The sequence below is a fragment of the Dipodomys ordii genome, unplaced genomic scaffold (genome assembly GCF_000151885.1).
Source record: "Dipodomys ordii isolate 6190 unplaced genomic scaffold, Dord_2.0 Scaffold203, whole genome shotgun sequence".
Lineage (NCBI taxonomy): Eukaryota > Metazoa > Chordata > Mammalia > Rodentia > Heteromyidae > Dipodomys > Dipodomys ordii.
This window is the reverse complement of record NW_012267419.1, coordinates 105,707-124,479: the sequence shown is the minus strand read 5'-3', so window position 1 is coordinate 124,479 and position 18,773 is coordinate 105,707. Positions and strand designations below refer to the sequence as shown.

The window sequence follows — 18,773 nt, the reverse complement described above, 5'->3', positions numbered from 1 at the left end:
TCTCTGTCCAGATGTGGCGCCACGCCAGAGAGCTCCTATGGTTTTTAGCTGAAAGACCGGCCACCTCCAAAGCCAGAGCGCCTAATTTTTATGCCATTCTCAGATGTAGACAGTTTTTGCCACTGCAATGGTAAATGGTCAGAAGTCTTTTTACTTTCAGGCTCTCTTTGCTCTCTCTCTCTTTCTGCCAATCATGTCTAACTTTCCCTATCTCTCCTCTTCTCCTTTCTACAACATTTTGGCTTGTGCCCTGAGGAGTGCAATGCAGGCTGGGTCCCGGGGACCCCCCCTCTAGGTTCCCTCTCAAAGGCTAGCCACTCTAGGTTTGAAAATTGGCAGAGTTTCCATTTGTTTAGGTTTTCTTTGTGTTTTGTCACCATCTTGAGTTTGCCATCTTGACCACATGGTGGGTTAAGGATTGGGTCTCATCTGACTCAACCTTCCACCAAGCTTACTACTCCGCCTACTTCTGCAGCCTCCCCTGTGAGGCACCCCTATTTGCAACCTCCCCAGTGAGGTACACCCCATTTTATGACCTTCCCTGTGAGGCCCTCCTCTCTTTTGTGGCCTCTCAAGTGAGGTGCAGCCCCCATTTGCGGCCTCCCGTGCGAGGGCCTCCCTCTGTGGCCTTTCCTGCAAGGCCCCTTCCCCTGTAGGACCCTTCCTCTGCCTTTGTAGTGGGGGTAGAACCTGAAGTTCCATGTGTGCTAGAAGCAGTGCACCCCCACTGTCAAAATCTTTAGCTCTCTCTAGCATTGACCATGTGGCAGATGCACCATCTTGGCATTATGGGAGTTCAGCTGCTATTTTGTGCCAACTCAATTTCACGTTGACCTCAACTTGATTCTGTGTGCACACCTATAAGTGTATGTCTGTATCTGTATAAACTTGTTATCTGGCATTGTAATCAAGTTATTTGGCTTAAATTGTCTGATATTCCTGGTTTGTTAACTTTGGATACATAGTTCAGTGCCAGCCAGTCTACATGCAGTCCAGATCCAGTCCATCACTTCCAACCTGGAAGACAGGCTTCACTCCTGCCTAGACCATCCTGACTACCTCCACCATGGTAAAAGCAGACTGGAGTCTTGCTTGGCTCCATCACATGCAGCTGATTTCCTAGTGAAAGATTGCTTTGGATTTGTAAAAGCTAAGGCTCTTTCTGTAACTTTGGTTAACTTAAGCACTGTTAGGGTTACCAGAAAGAAGTCAATACTATATCTGTGCTAAAATTTTCATCACATCTAACAAGTTTTGTCATTTCAGAATATTTATTGGTCAATTCTTGATAAGAACCAAGTAAGCTTTACTTATTCTACTTGATCTCCTTGTTGTTTTAATTGGAAATAATAAAGGGCTTTTGTGGCAAAGATAGCAGTTCAAAGCCAGCCTGGCCTGAAAAATCCCTAAGACTCCATCTCCCAACTAACTGCAAAGAGCCAGGCTGGAAGCATGGCTCAAGGCTCTTATCTCTAACAAGCAAACACTGCAAGTGGTACTACAACTGAAAGTGGTTCATTGCTAGCCTTGAGTAGAAGTGCTCAGGGACAGTGCCAGGTTTTGAGTTCAAACCTCCTTGAATACCAACTGGGACAAGCCATCCCAACAACGAGCATCTAGACTCAGCCAGTCTGGGGAACAAGGGAACATGGAGTGGAACAAGAGGAGATGATGTCACATCAGCCACTTTGTGACAGCCCTTTCAAAATTAACCAGAGCCGGGAGGTCAATAGAACTAAGAAGTCTATCCATCTAATGTCCAACCTGTCTACCTTTTAACTGGACAGGAATTTACATTCTTGCCTTTGTTACTTGACATTCTCCTCTACCTAATTGCCAGATGTCAGAAGTAGCTAGGGACATTTCTACCAACTCCAAGACAGCCTGGAATGCAGGAGATAAGAACTAGCCATTCTAGCCAAGTCATCCAATTTTTAAATTTTCAGCCCCAAGTCCTTCCTCTTGCCATTTATTTGCTCTCTAGTATTATTTTTTCAGTTCCTCAAAGCCTCATGAGACTTTCTCCAGACTTCATCCAAGAGACTTGCCTCCTCCAGACTTCATCTAAGGACTCACGCCTACCAAGGGACAGCTGCTGCTCCATGCTTCTCTGGGAGGGGATCACATTCTAGCCTTTTACCCTTAATGTTGAAGCCCCTTGTGAGCAGGAAGTGTCCAGAGAGAATCCATGCCTTATTTCATTATTATTAAAAGGCTGGAATGTAAGGTCTGCTCTTGGTTGGAGAGCAGACTCCACCCCTCTTACAGCAAAGTCTCCGCCCAGTACCTGCATTACCTAGGCAAATGGCACACCTGGAAGAGGTCACATCTGCATCTGCTGAGGTCACATCTGGAGTCAATGTGGCCACACCTTTCCCTGCCCCTACCCTAGATAAGGCCTACCCCAAGACCAGATGCTCTCTTTCCCAGGTCTCTTCCCAACCGAGTGGAGTGCCACCCTGGCCTGGTACCAGCCAGAACGATGAATAAATCTACCCCTTACCTGAATATCACATGCGTGGTGTTGTTCTTAGGCAACCTCTTCTTTAAAAACCTAACATCTCTCCCCATGAGAGCACCCATACTCATAGTGTGCCCCTGACCTTCTGTGTGTGTCTGCTTTTTGTCTGTTTGTCTGCTTGTCTGCTTGTTTACTTTATAAAGCTCTGCTAAGTTTTCTTACCATCATGACTTGTCCATAAATTTTTTTATTGTGAAAATAACGTACGGAAGGGTTACAATTACATGGGCAAGGTAATGAGTACATTTCTTATCAAGCATTGTTGCCTCTTCCTTTGTTTACCCATCTCATCCCTTCCCATCTCCTCCCCAACCCCCCCCACCAAAATTGTAAAATTTGTTTTTTGACATAATGTCTTGTACATCTCATTGTTGCAATGGGTCCACCTGTATCCCTATTTAAACAATTTGTTTTTCCCTTCCCTTCCACAAATGATACCAACATCAAATACAGTGACAACAGGGGTTATACCATGGGGGAAGGACATACAAAGCAACAAAGAAATCATTTTATAAGTATGTTAGAAACAATCGCAAGAAAGACAAAAACATTTGAATCCTTATCTTGGGGTTCATTTTGCCTAACATCAACTTATCTGACCTTATCTGCTTGTCTCAGACATATACTAGTTATTGCAAATAAGGGAAACCATGGGACCTATTTTTCTTTGGGCCTGGCTTACTTCACTTAATATAATTTTTCCAAGTCTTTCCATTACCTAACAAATGGGGCAATGTCATTCTTTCTGATGGATCTCCCATCTAAGAAAAGCCCAGGACCAGATGGATTTACAGCTGAATTCTACAAGGCCTTCAAAGCAGAGCTCACACCAATACTCCTCTAACTCTTCAATGAAATTGAAAGAAAAAGTTCACCACTGAATTCATTCTATGAAGTCATCATAACCCTCATCCCAAAACCAGGCAGGGACTCATCAAAGAAAGATAACTATAGCCCTATTTCTTTGATGAACATGGATACAAAACTTCTCAATAAAATTTTGGCCAATCGACTTCAACAACTCATCCAAAAGATCATACACCATGATCAAAGAGGATTCATTTCAGTGATGCAAAGCTGGTTCAATATATGCAAATAAATTAATATAATTCATCACATCAATAAGAGCAAGGATAAGAACCACATGGTTATCTCAATAGATGCAGAAAAAGCATTTGACAAGATCCAACACCCCTTTATGATGAAAGTTCTGGAAAAATTAGGAACCAGGGAACATTCCTCAATACAATAAATGTTATATATGACAAACCTACAGCCAGCATTATACTTAATGGTGAAAAACTAAAGCCATTTCCTCTTAACTCAGGAATGAGACAAGGATGTCCACTCTCTCCACTTCTCTTCAATTTAGTATTAGAATGCCTAGTTACAGCAATAAGACAAGATGCAAACATAAAAGGGATCCAAATAGGGAAAGATGAAGTAAAACTCTCCCTCTTTGCAGATGACATGATCTTGTATTTAAAGAATCCCACAGACTCCACTCCCAAATTACTCATGCTTATTCAAAACTTTGGCAAAGTAGCAGGGTATAAAATTAACCCTCAAAAATCAATGGCTTTTCTGTATGCCAACAATGAGAAAAGCATGGCTGAAATCAGGAAAGCAACTCCATTCATAATAGCCCTACAAAATATAAAATACCTAAGAATTAACTTAACCAAAGAACTGAAGGACCTCTATGATGAAAACTTTAAAGCCCTGAAAAAGGAAATCAAAACAGAACTTAGAAAGTGGAAAAACCACCCATAAATTCTTATTCTGTGATGGAAGTCAAGGGCCCAAAGTGAAGAGTTCCTACATTTAAAAGGAAGCTTCACTAAACCTCACCTCCAGTGACAGTAGAAACAATTGGGGTAATTTATATCAAGGAGTAATCACAGTGCCTTACACACTGTCATGAACCAGTCATTGGGGACCAGGTAAACTTGCCTCAATCCTTCCAGGACAAACCTTGCAGACACCAGTTGGAGCTTATTTAATGATGACAGCAATAGCAAGTTTAAAATAATATTATTTATTGATACATCTTATAAGAAGTTATAGGATAAAAAGATGAGATTAAGATATAAAGGAAGCATGATAATTTTAAATTGTGTCTACAGATTATCTGTTCTTGTTAAATGTTCATGTCCCTTCAAAACTAGCAGATTGAATTTGAATGTCCAATGTATTGGTATTAAGAGGTAAAATCCTAGGATTTTACCTAGGATTACTGCTCTTATGAAAGAGGCCTGAGGGAGTTTGTTTGCCCCTATTACTCTTCTATCATGCAAAAACACAGCTAGATGCTGTCATCTATGATAAATGATACCAAATCTACTAAAAAGCAGGTAAATGAACACATTCCCATCTCTGTCCAACTTTTCCAATAGAAATATTCTTCATGCGTACTTATACCTATTTCTTCTCTGAGGTATCATCAAAAACACTGTATGCTTAGGTGAGGATTCTTCCCTCTGGAGATCTCCTGAGCCCATATTGTTCCCCAGGGACATATAGAGAAATAATATTTAATGTATTTTAACTGGTACAAGACAGACAGGGAGCAATTACTACAGATATCCAGGTCACAAATGAGTATGGTTAGGCTAACTTGTGTATACTGGTTGAATTTTCAAAATTAGCCACAGTAGTAGATATTTTACTGGGTCAACTAAAAGTTGCATATTTGTTTTCATTTCGGTACAAGTTCTTTTCAGATTTGCTGCACATTTTGTGTATTGAAATCATTATTGCTAAACTACCAGAGTAATGGAAGAGTAGAACTAATGTTCCACTGGAATGGAAATAGAAATCATGATCTGCCCTCATTGTTCCTTACAGCTTCTGTAAGCCAGCACTGCAAATGATATTTATCTTCCAGAAAGTATATGAGTCCTCTAACCAGGATAACTTGCCACATATCTTAGAGGCTAATATATTTGCTCTTTGATATTCTCTACTCATTTTGGTTGCTGAAGAACTCCTGACTATCCTAGAATTTCTGATGAGTTTTTCCTCACCTTTCTGTGTTTTGGTCATCCTAAAATTTCTCATCAGATCTCTCTGTGCCTTGCTCCCAAGTTTATTGTGTCAGTCTTACAATCCTATCTTCTGCTTAAGATACTGTTTCTGTTTTTACTTTTGCCCTGATGCCTGACTTGGACAAAATTTCCAGCAGCTTCACAGTCTAGATAACTTGTCATTCTCTTGCCTGAAATCATGGCTTCTCGTCTATTCTTTACCCTGTTTCAAATCTATAGCTATCTATAGTATTCAGGAAATAAAATCCTACCAATTACACAGGATAGATAATGGGGGGAAAAGGCATGAGAAACAAGAGGCAGGAATTCAGAGCTAAACCTTGTACAGGAGCTGATTAAAAGCACAGAAGCCAACTTTGTTTGCTTTAACCTTCACATTCCCTCACTAAGCTGCAACATACAGTAAAACACACACAAGAAAAGAAAGAAAAGAGAAAACAAAGCACCTCCCTTTCTTTGACCTTTCCCACTATCCAGTATGATTAGCATACTCTGGGAACTGGGCAAGAATTTCTTTCAAAAGACACATTCTGGGAAAAGAAACATTTGGTAAAAAAAAATTACTCCTTTGCACACAGTGATCTCAGAAATGTTTACAAAGAAAAAAAATTATCACCTGGCTTAAAAGGCGCATCTAACAAAGCCATCCTTTGTCTAATGGGAAGGTCAAGGAAAACATGCCATCTACATCACAGAGACCTAGATTTAGTAAATTGAATGTATTTGATAGCACTAGTCTAAGGTGGCAATGCAAAACAGTGGAACAGCAATAATGGTTGAATAGTACCTGTTTATATATATATATAAATGTGGGAGAAACTTGAAGTAAAACTCTCCTAACCAATTTTAGTTAATATAAAAAGATCCAAGGGAAATCTACTGGTGTGTGTTTTCTCCATCATCTTTCGTTTGCCCTGCATTAAATAATGGATAAAATCATTGCCTCTTCCTACTTCTATGAATCACTTCAAATTTTGTGGGTGACAAGTTTAGACTCTTATCCCCGGATCCTCTTCAACCTTTCCTCCATTGACACCAACATAGAATACTCTCCACAAAGCATAGGAAGAATGAAATTTCATTTCAAATAAACATATCCAAGTTATGCATACACAACACTCTGAATAAGACAGCTGTCAAAAGACAAAACTGACAAATTAAAAGTTCTTAAGTAGCTTTATTTGTAATTCTAGAATCAGGAAACATTTCATATCATAAGAAAGAGCAGAATATTTATAGATAAGGAAACCCTAAAGAAAGCAGAAACAATGAACAAATAATGGATAGTTGCTTCAAAGTTCCTATGTAAATTACTTCAAAAGAAGAACAATAGAAAAACAATGGATTGGCAAAAGTCAGCTTACTTCAGGTTACTTTTTTTTTAAGTAAGGATTATAAACATTATCATGCTAATTGAAATTGGTGGGACAAAGAAATTTGGCTATTATCTCCTAATTTCTGCAAGATCAAATCAAAATTTAGTTTCCATTTGGTGAAAGTTCAGTATCATAATGGAGCCCTAAGAATTACTAGTGTAATTACTTAAACTTCTTTTGCTGACAACTACTGGCAGATGAATTAATTAAAAGCAGTAGGAAAACTTGGCATCTCTGTGTTCACTTTTGGATCTATCTTTGTTGTAAGTCATTCACTTTGCAGCCAGCATAGACTCCAAGAAGGACAGAACTGATTGATAGATAACATGTTTACAAGAAGGGATGAAGAAAACTGCCTTTAAGGAAAGGAACAGCAGAGCCTTCTTAGGACAAACCACCAACCAGGTGACAATGACTGCTTATCCTGATCAGATTCTTCCACCTAAAAGGAAGACAGGGTGACAACTTCCCCACACCACCTCCAAAAAAAAGACTGAGATAATGACCCACCCAAACTCCACTGTGACTTGGATTATTTAGTGATTATGCATATCTGTATGCTCTTAGCCTCAATTTTTTAAAATGTACTTAAACCTAAAGCTTATGTCTGTACAAAGAAGAAGGGTAGAAGTGTTCACTGTGCCTCTCACTATGGAAACCTGTGCCATATAATAACCTTTCTTTCTCTGCCCTTCATCATTACATATCTCTTTATTCGACATGAAAAGCTTTGTGGCCAGACCTGATATGTGCATCCCTTGAATTTGGGCATGGGTCTGGAAATACCCTACAGGAAATGGTTTATCACAAGAGCCCTGGCACCAGGAGAAAGTCTTATTTATAAGGAAAAAGACTAGCTTCCAGTTACAGTAATTGGGACAGACAGTTAAATTGTTACACTATGAACATACAAAAATTGTAGTAATTTTTGGCAAAGAGGAGACAGGTTAATAATTTATCCAGTTCTGTCCAAAATTGTAAATATATTTTACACGTGTGTGTGTGTGTGTGTGTGTGTGTGTGTATGTATGTATGTATGTTAGGAAAATGGAGAACAGAAAAGGAATAGGCCAGACTCGATCATCAACAGGTGAGGACTGTTTATTGAGGAACAGCGAGGGGCACAGACCTTCTGGCAGGTTTGGAGGTCCAAGCAAGGAGGCAGATGTTAATGAAAAAGCCACTAGGTCAAGGAAGGTGGGGGCCTTTCAGATGGGCCCACAATGGGATGTTTGCAACTGGGCTTAGGTGGATTGCCCTGCCTGAATTTCAAACAAGTTCACACATACCTGGGATTTTGCCTGGCATCTGTATGGGACTGGGACAATAGGGCAGGGGTCAATCCTTCAGTATGTAGATTTTTTCTTAATGTGGATGAATGTTTGGACCCAGAGTCAAGTGTTATGTCCAAGAGTTTCAGTAGCAGTATGAGTAATTCTTTTGATTTTTAGTCTGGCGTTTTGGAGACTAATACAACACCTTAAAATCCAAATAATAATCTCCTATTATTTTTATTTAACATTACATAGTAGGGCATTTTTGCACACATTAATATAGACAGTTTATAGCTAATATACTACATTTATCCTGCAGATTTTATTCCGTTCTTGGTTTTCCTATAGGAGAACTTAACAAAATTTACATACAATACTTTCATTATAGTTCCTCCTAAATTCATTTGCAAATCGAGATGGAAAAATTTGTTATAGGTAATTGCCTTCATACAAAGGAATAACTGTGGGGGGGATGGAAAATGTGGGTATTGGCATGTGCCAGTGCTGGGGTTTGAACTCATAGCCTTGTATTCTCCCTTGGCTTTTTCACTCAAGGCTGGCACTCTATTACTGGATCCATCCTTCCAGTTAGGGCTTTTGCTGGTCAATTGGAGATGAGAGTGTCACAGACTTTCCTACCTGGGCTGGCTTTGAATTCAGATCTCAGTTTGCTAAATAGCTAGAATTACAGGCATGAACCTGCACCTGGTGGAAAACCAGAATTTTCTATTTTCTAAATTGCAAATGGTTGTACAAGGAGGTTACAATTTAACATGTCCATATAGGAGCCCAGTGTTTCTTTTTTTTAAATTTTATTTTATTTGTGAACATACTGTACAGAGGGGTTACAATTGCATGGGCAGGATAATGCGTACATTTCTTACCAAGCATTGCAGCCTCCTCCTTTGTTTACCCTTCCCATCCCTTCCCAGCCTCCCCCCTCCCCCATCCCCCCATCCCAATCCTTCTCCTTCCCCCTCCCCCCCCCCCCTTCTCCCCCCCCACACCGACGTTGTAAAGCTCGTTTTGGACATGACAACTTGTACTTCTCATTGTTGCATCAGATCCACCTGTATCCTTAAACAACTGGTTTTTCCCCATCTCCTCCACAAGTTATACTGACATCAAATATAGTGAAAGCAGGGGTTATACTGTGGGGGAGGGACATACAAAGCAACAAAGAGATATCTTATAAATGTGTTAGAAACACATGCATGAAAGAAAAAACATTAAAATACATATCTAAGGGTTCATTTTCCTGACATCACATTATCTGACCTTTTCCGCTTGACTCATACATATACTAGATATTGCAAATAAGGGAAACCATGGGACCTATGTTTCTTTGGGCCTGGCTTACTTCACTTCATATAATTTTTTCCAAGTTTTTCCATTTCCTAACAAATGGGGCAATGTCATTCTTTCTGATGGAGGCATAGAATTCCATTGTGTATATATACCACATTTTCTTGATCCATTCATCTACTGAGGGGCATCTGGAGCTATGGTAAATAATGCTGCAATAAACATAGTTGTGGTGGTAGCTTTAGTGTGGTCTTGTTTGTAAGCATTTGGGTAAATGCCCAAAAGTGGGATTTCTGGGTCATAGGGGAGCTCTATGTGAGCCCAGTGTTTCTTGATCAGTCACCCTTTTTTATCATTCTTCCCATTTCATCTATTCCCTTTTCCCACTTCTTTTATCATATGAGTATTCTGACTGCATTTGTCTCCTGTTGTATTTTTTATTTATTCACCACCCCCACAATTTCTTTCCATGCCATTCTAACTTATTTTGGCTTCCTGATATTCATTTTGTTTCACTCTGTTAATTGTTCAAAAAGTTTACTCCATGGAGTTTCACTACTGAATATACTATACTTTAGTCAATTTTATCATGTATATATGCATGTGTCCCTGTGTGTGTTTACATGGAAGGCTGTATTTTAGGTCTAAGATCCACATATATGAGATAATAAGCTCCTTTTGACTTTCTGGACTTTGGTTACTTTGTCCATTATGATATTTTCCATGTCCATTTCCCTGTAAATGTCATAATTTATTATTCCTCATAGCTGCATAAAATTCCATTTTGTATGTATGTGTGTAAATGTAAACATATGTGTGATATGTGTGTATGTATATTTGCATAAGACATTTTTGACTCATTCTTACATTGTAGGGCATCTAGGCTAACAGAATCTTTCTTATTATAGGGTCTGCTTGTGACCATGCAGGCCCTGTGCAGACATCTCCCTACCTCTTGGCTAAGTTTTCACCCACTATCTGTGTTACCTAGGTAACACCTGGAAGCAGTCACCTCCCCCTCCTGCTAGGTCACATCCTAGGCTGCCCTGGTCATGCCTCCCATCTGACCATAGAAGGGTCCCAGGCCCTGAGGTCACATCCAGATCCAGTGTGGCCACACCTCTCCCCTACCTGGCCATACCTCTTCCTGCCCCTGGCCTAGATAAGTCCTAGCCAGGGGGTGGGTCACCCCTTTCAGCCATGCCTCTCCACCATGCATGGGGAAGGCAGTGGCTTGGTAAATAAATTTACTTTCCTGCCTTAATACTGCATGGTGTTCTCTTCATCGGCTACCTAAGGAAACCTACCTATTTAATATACCTTACACTTATTTTCTCTTTAAATAAATGGTTACAAGCCAGGCACTGGTGGCTCATGACTGTAATCCTAGCTACTCAGGAGATCTCCTGAGGATCATGGTTCAAAGCCAGCCCTGGCAGGAGAGTCTGTGAAACTCTTATCTCCAATAAACCACTCAGAAAACCAGAAGTGGCACTGTGGCTCAAGTGGTAGAGTGCTCACCTTGAGCTGAAATGCTGAGGGACAGAGCCCAGGCCCAGAGTTCAAGCCCCACGACGGACAAAAATAAATAAAAATAAATGAATACAGTCTGAGACTATACCTGGGTTAAGCTCCCAAGGTACCAGGAAAACTTCCCTAGGTCTTTATATTTCAAAAGGATGAAATCCAGACCCTGAGGAAGAGTTATTTACATTCCAAAATGTTAGAGTAAGGGCTTTTGGGTAATTAGGTTTCCTAGAGAAAAGCTCTCAGAATGGCAAGAGATATGGTCTATTTGCACTTCTTTTTTTGTTGGTTATGGGGCTTGAATTCTGGGCCTGAGCGCGGTCCCTCAGCTCTTCAGCTCAAGGCAAGTGCTCTACCACTTGAGCCACAGCGCCACTTCTGGTTTTCTAGTAGTTTACTGAAGATAAGAGTGTCATGGATGTTCCTGCCTGGGCTGGCTTTGAACTGCAATCCTCAGATCTCAGCCTCCTGAGTAGCTAGGATTACAGGCGTGAGCCTCCGGCGCCTGGCCATCTATTTGCACTTCATAGAGCCACAATCATTACTTTAGTCATTAGAAATAGGGTTTTGGACTCCTCAAATAGTTATGAGAACTGCCTAATACAGTCACCCATAGAGTTGAAAAGATTCATGAAGCCTGTCCTATACTTTTAGGAGCACTAGTAAAATATACTATTAATCCTGTATGTTTGGGTGTATTGTTACTTTTGAAAGGACTGAAGGACTGACTCCATTCTGTTGTTAGTTATCCTTCTTCTTTTTCTTTTCTTTTCCTTTTCTTTCTTTCTTTTTCTTTTTTTTCAGTACACAGGCTTGAATTCATACCCTCTTATTTTCCAGGCTGGCAATCTACTACTTGAATCATACTTCTAGCCAAGCCCTTTGCTGTTTATTTTAGGATGGAACCTAGAAAATCTGATTACCTGGTCTGGTTTCAAACAAGACTCCTATGTAGCTAGGATTATAGGCATGAGCCACCAGCACCTGATCTGTTCAGGCTGCCCTACAACTCACAATGTAGCTCAGGCTGGTCTCAAACTCATGATCCTCCTGTTTCAGGCATATGCCACCATGCTTGGTATGACTTCAGCTTTTTCTAACAACATTTTTTAAAATCTCTGAATAGTTTTCTCTGAAGACACCATTGATCAAACATGCTCTGATTTGGCTTTTAATTGTCCCTTGTTGCTGGAATGAAGTGCCCCAGATGAGATTCCACATTTAGAATGAAGTTATCAGGCAGTATGAGAGTTGGTACCAATAGAAACCCTTTTACCCAATTTTAAGCAACTAAGAAGTTGAGAGGAAGTTTTCTTTAAGATGAGCTTACCTTGGACCCATTTTTAAGTTTAATTCTGTCTGCTCTGTAAATGAAGTTCTAACATCTTAAAAGAATTTTATTCTGGTCACTATTATTAGAAATTGCACTTTTACTAGATAGTTTGCCATGCATTGGATTGTAAATGCCTTAGAATAGTGCTCAAACTGCAGATGCTCAAAACACCTAGATCTGTCATTACAATTTTTAATGTCAAGCAGTTGACAAAAAGCAGTTTAGTTATTTCATTGGATACAGCATTTTAGGATAATTGCAGTTGACAGCATTAAGAAATATTACACTCAATTTACTATCTTTGAAATATATACTAAAATTCTTATTTTAGTTAATAATAATAAACTTTGTGAATATAAATATGTAGCACTTATATGTAAAACCCCATTTAATTTTTCCTTAGAATAATTGAATGTTAAATAAGGTACAATGTGCTCAAGGGAGCAGAAAAAGTGCCTGGCTAGGCAATCAGGAAAAAGGCCCTCTCTCACAGGGATTCTGCGTCCCTCCCTTGAGCTGTTTCATAGGCAGGCCTATAGACATCATATCACCATGGCCTTGAGCAAGCAATCAAGCATACTGGTCCCTGGGCATTATGTCATGGCCCATTGCCCCTGAAAGACTTGCATGTGAGCAGCAGATTAATTGGACTCTATATGTTATACCAGAATGGGCACACAGTCAGAAGGACTGAACAATACATGAACAGTTTTATGCAAGCCGCATGGAGACTCTAATTGGGCCTGAGGACTGATATGGTCTACAATCTTTCCAGATATCTTCAGATCCACATAGCTTTCAGCTAGAGATACTTTATTAACCCTTACACAATGCATTCTAGGAAGTACTTCCCTTGGGACCCCTTTTGTCCAGCTAGAGCTCTGTTTCTCTTCAGTAAACCATTGCTGTCTTATTTCTTTCTGTGTGTCCATGGACTCATTCTTCAAGACCATAGACACAAAGGATCTGAACCAGGTGTTTCAGTTTTCCAATATTTCCAACCTTTTCAATTAAGTGGCCCATTTTTGTATTTTAGAAAACGGAGATTTGAAGAACATGAGTATATTTAGTATTTAAAGATGCTAGCAACAAATATCATCATAGCTACAGTTTTTTTTTAATATACTATGATTTACCTTTCACCTGTAGAGCAAAATTATAAATCTTTGATTGATGAGATAATAAAGAACATGAAGAAAAATCAAAGTTTTTTAACTTTAAAAAATTATTTTCTTATAAAGATGCTATACAAAGGAGTTACAGTTACATCTGTAAGGTAATGAGTACATTTCTTGTGGAGCACTGTTACTCCATCCTTTGTTTTTCTCCTACCATCCCTTCCCTTCCCCACCTTCCCTACTACCCCCAAAGTTGTAAAGTTCATTTCCAACATAGTGTCTTGTGAGTATCATTGTTGCAATGAGTCATCCTGTGTCCTTGTTTCAGCATTTTGTTATTCCCCTACTTTTCCCCAAATTAGATAAATGTATATACAAGATACAGGGTACCAAAATCAAATACAGTGAAAACAGGGATATACCACAGGAGGAAGAACATACAAAAGAAATAGAAAATCACATAGTACATTAAAAACAACAACAACAAAAAACCTCTTGTGTCCATATTTTGGGGTTCATTTCACTTAGCATCATCTTATATGATCATATGTACATAGCTTTTAACCTTTTTTGCTTGTCTGGTAAGATTATCCTAGACATATACTAGTTATTGCAAATAAGGGAAATGGGACCTATGTTTCTTTGGGTCTGGCTTGCTTCACTTAATATAATTTTTTCCAAGTCTTTCCATTTCCTAACAAATCTTATTTTGTCATATGTACATATCCATTGAGCTTTTCTGCTCATCTGATAAGATTATCCTAAACATATACTAATTATTGCAAATAAGGAAAACCATGGGACCTATATTTCTTTGGGTCTGGCTTACTTAATATGATTGAAAATTCAAACTTTAATTTAGGGGGACAATATCAATGAGCACAAAAATACAGTGCATCTTATATAAGAGAGAGCACTCAGTGGCCACTTTGTATAGATTACATGTATCTTTACTCTGTAACCCTTTTTATGACATTTAAAAAAGTTCAGATGTATAGTACACATATTTTAAGAGTGCCAAATATATTAAAATCACTTAGCATAAACATATGCTTTAGTAAAACTTTGACTTAATTGGGATTGAGTTATCTAAGTAAAGACCCAATAAAATTAGTTAAAATGGTTTTATTTTAATAAGTAAAATCTTGGGCTGGGAAAGTGACTCAGTGGTAGAGTGCTTGCCTTGCATGCATGAGGCCCTGGGTTCCATTCCTCAGCACCACGTAAAGCAGAAAAAGCTATAAGTGGCCCTGTGGCTCAAATGGTAGAGTGCTGGCCTTGAGCTGAAGAGTTGAAGGATAGCGCCCAGGCCCAGAGTTCAGGCCCCATGGCCAAAAAAAAAAAAAAAAGTAAAATCTTTTGTTTAAATATGTTTCTTATAAATATTGGCAAGAGAGAATATTTTAAGACATAGAAATAGGTGTTAATTTTACCTCAGAGCATTAAATCAAGCCTTGTAAAATTCTTAAATAGCCAATTCAATTACACACATAAACGTTTCTCATCCAAGAGCATGCATCTTCCCTTTAATTTTTTTATCCAAAAGCAAATCTCATACCTTCCTATACATTTCCTACCTGCTGCTTCCATTCTGTTCTTTCCAATTTGTCTCTTTTCCCAGTAAAATTATATTAGTGAAGATCCAAGGGAAAAGTACTTTGAAATTATTTTTCTATATCATAAAAAATTTCAAAAATGTAAGGGAGATGAATACAAATAATGATAGACTAAAACAGATTAAGACCCATCTGTCCACATGTAGCAAGACTTTTCACTTTAGTCCTCACTGTTTCAAAGTTACCTTTTGAATATGTGCTTTTTAGTTAATTAGCTTTATAGCAGGAGTTTAAGAACATACTAAAGATGCTCACACAGCTACACACAAAGAAGTTTTTAAAGTAGGCATTCCAAGAATGTAAAAGTCAATTTAAGCAGGCACAAAATTAGCTGGAATTCCAGGAGAAAATTAAGTTTTGCACAAAGTTGTTTTAGTACTCACTTTGTTAGAGGCTTGTCATGGCTACTGAAGCAAAAATAAATATCTAGCAGGATCACAACTGCCAGGATTTTAACCTTCATTATGCAATTAGAAACTCACAGTAATAGATACACACCAAAAATAAAATGACATAAAAATCAATTATATATTTATGTATAAATCTTTTAGGTTTAGTCTTGAGTAAGAATTTTCCTCAGGCATAGACTCAGAGCTTTATTAATTTTAGATAAATCACAACAGATGGACTTAAATTTTAGTAGCACTCATTACCTCCCTATTAGTTATCAAAAAAGAATCCATTTTTTCCCTGTCAAACTGCAGAAACTCAAAGTTGAACACAAATGGCTCAGATATCAAATTTGCAATTACAATCTTTCAAGGCACAAAGTAGGTATATTTGAATGCCAGGACTGCTCATATATTTTATAATATAATCTCTCCTTAAAATTCCAACATTTAGTTGTCTTATTTAAGCACTAATTCTCTGGGGCTCCTTTTGAACACACCGGGGCCTACTTTTAACTTAAGACTTCCCTCCTGGAATTTCTGTTGATTTTTTAGAATAATCTCTAATAATAGTTTACCTTGGGTTACAACAAATTTTTGTTATTAACCAAATATTTACAGCTGATTTAGGAATCCTAGTTGGGAGTACAGAGCTAGTGTTACATATCTTCTTTTAGACAGAGGCTACAGAATGCATGAATCCACCCAGTATGTAACTAAAAATGAGCTTTTCCGTAATTGCTTTGTGGAACCTTATTTCTGAAATGAGAATCTGAATGTTAAGCATGGAAAGGGACACCTCATAATCACAAAACATCAACCATCTTATTAAAACATAGCAATGATGAAGGGGGCTGCTGCTCTCCTGCCTTTTAACTAATAGAAAAACCCAAAATACATTTTTGAACTGTCTTCAGTGGTGCAAACACTGCACTCAGGTTAAACATGGAGAATTGAGGGTGAAAAAGTTAGGTCTAGTTAAAACAGTCTCGAGTCACAGGTATGTTCTAGTTGGTGATTAGCTCAGTCTTTGACTCCAGAGGCCTGGCAGGTGGTCCGTAGCTTTTGGCTGTTCTCTTCAGAATGGCATTGTCTGTCTGAGGGGGCAATTTGCCTTTTATCATGATTATGTGTGAATCTTGTTTTTTCTAGAGCCCAAGGTGGTTAAAGTGACTGCAGGAGAGCATGCCTTCTTTGCCTCTTCTCACAGCTGTCTGTATTGTGTAATAAACATCCTTTCTCTGCCCTTGACCAGGTTTCTTTAATTTGCTCTGTATTATCAAATTAAAGGGGCAAGTGGCTAGGCCTTTAATGTGAACTTAGGAAATTTGGGCCTGATATCTAAAACACTCCAGTTATAGCTTCTGCTATCCAAGTTCTGGCTTTCATAAATAACTCCTATTTAGGATTACTCCTCTCCAATATCATCATCTTCAAACCTCAAAAATATTAATAAATATTCTGGTCTGTATGGATGATTTGGGAGAAGTACTTAGGACACTAATATGGACTTTGCTTGGATTTGTGGTGAGAATGTCTCTTTGAGCTATAGAAGTGAATAACATTTGTTGTTGTTGTTGTTCATAGGCCTGAACTCTGGGCCTGGGCGCTGTCCTTCAACTCTTCAGCTCAAGGCAAGCCCTCTACCACTGAGCCAACTTCCCAGCACAGAAGTTAATAACAATTTTAAAAGACGACTATTGTCAAAGTTTCCAAAACGATCTGCCTGAATGATTGTAGTTTATACATTAAGAAACACTTTGTGTAGATTGTATCAAATAGTCTCCTTCTCTGAGACACAAAGTTTCACTCCTCTATTTTGCTGTGTTTTAGCTCAAAAATAGGTACAGTCTGTTCAGATTCTTGGTTCTGAAAGCAGTCTCAGAGACACTGCATTACCAATAATCTCTCACCTCTCCAAAAAGAATAAACCATAACATTTTAGGTAGTTTTCATGGCTAATTCCATTTGACTAATTTTACTAATAACCTGCACTGTCCATTCAATTATTTTGGCATAAGATTAAACAAATTTCCAATAAAGAGTTGTCTAGGTCATGACCTTTTAGGTTTTAATTATACACAATACTTGGTGATCTTTAAGTAATGAAAGGAGAAGTAACAGGGTAAACAAATCCAAATGGACATAACAAAAAATCATTTCTAGCTGGGCACTGATGGCTCAAGCCTGTAATCTTAGCTACTCAGGAGACTGAGATCAAAGCGAGTCCAGGGAGGAAAGTCCATGAGATTTTTACCACCAATTAACCACCAGAAAAGGAAGTGGCACTGTATCTCAAATGGTAGAACACGTGCCTTGAGCTGAAGAGCTCAGGGACTGCACCTAAGCCCAGACTTCAAGCCCCATGACAGACAAAAACAACAACAAAAAATTTCTTCTTCTTTTTTTTAAATCATTTCTAATTTGGGGGCAACTTTCTGAGAAAGAAACATTCTGTTGTAAAGGTAGTGTACAGAGGGGTTACAGTTACATACATAAGGTAATGGGTACATTTCTTGTAGAACAGTGTTGCCTCCTCTTGTTTTTCTCCCACTTTCCCTCCCCCCAACTCCTCTCCCCCTTAAGTTGTAGAGTTCATTTCCAACATAGTGTCTTGTAAGTATCATTGTTGCATTGGATCAACCTTTGTCCTTTGTTTCACCATTTTGTTATTCCCTTCCCTTCCTCAAATCAGATAAATTTATATACAAAAATCAAGCCACTTATTAATGGGGTGGTTGTTCAAGGATTATTATTGGATTTATTTATTATTATTATTGTTTATTATTGGTTTAATTTTTGAACTCTAGGTATATTTTTGATATGAGACCCTTGTCTGTTGTATAGCTAGTGAAGATCTCTCAATCTGTGGGCTTTCTATTTATCTTTTTTTTCTTTTTTTTTATTGTGAAAATACTGTACAGAGGGGTTACAATTACATGGGCAAGATAATGAGTACATTTCTTATCAAGAGTTATAGCCTCCTCCTTTGTTTCCCCTTCCCATCCCTTCCCATCCTTCCCATCCCACCACCCAATCCTCCCCGCTCCCCTGCCACCTCCCACCAAAGTTTGTAAAGTTCTTTTTCAACATAAAAACTTGTACATCTCATTGTTGCAATGGGTCCACCTGTATTCCTATTTAAACGATTTGTTTTTCCCCTTCCCCTCTACAAATTATACCGACATCAAACATAGTGAAAGCAGGGGTTACACTGTGGGGGAGGGACATACAAAGCAACAAAGAAATCATCTTATAAATGTGTTA

The 18,773-nt window shown here is 38.6% G+C and overlaps 1 long non-coding RNA gene across 1 annotated transcript in view; it reads right to left on the bottom strand.

Annotated features, from left to right (window-relative positions):
* Window positions 1–202: 202 nt before the first annotated feature.
* LOC105999930 overlaps window positions 203–18,773 on the bottom strand; it is a 20,769-nt gene continuing 2,198 nt past the window's right edge. Inside the window, exons 2-4 of the long non-coding RNA XR_001175769.1 lie at window positions 12,136–12,140; window positions 10,851–10,857; window positions 203–213 (exon numbers count right to left, since the gene is read on the bottom strand). This is a non-coding gene — a long non-coding RNA (uncharacterized LOC105999930). The remainder of the gene's footprint in view (window positions 214–10,850; window positions 10,858–12,135; window positions 12,141–18,773) is intronic.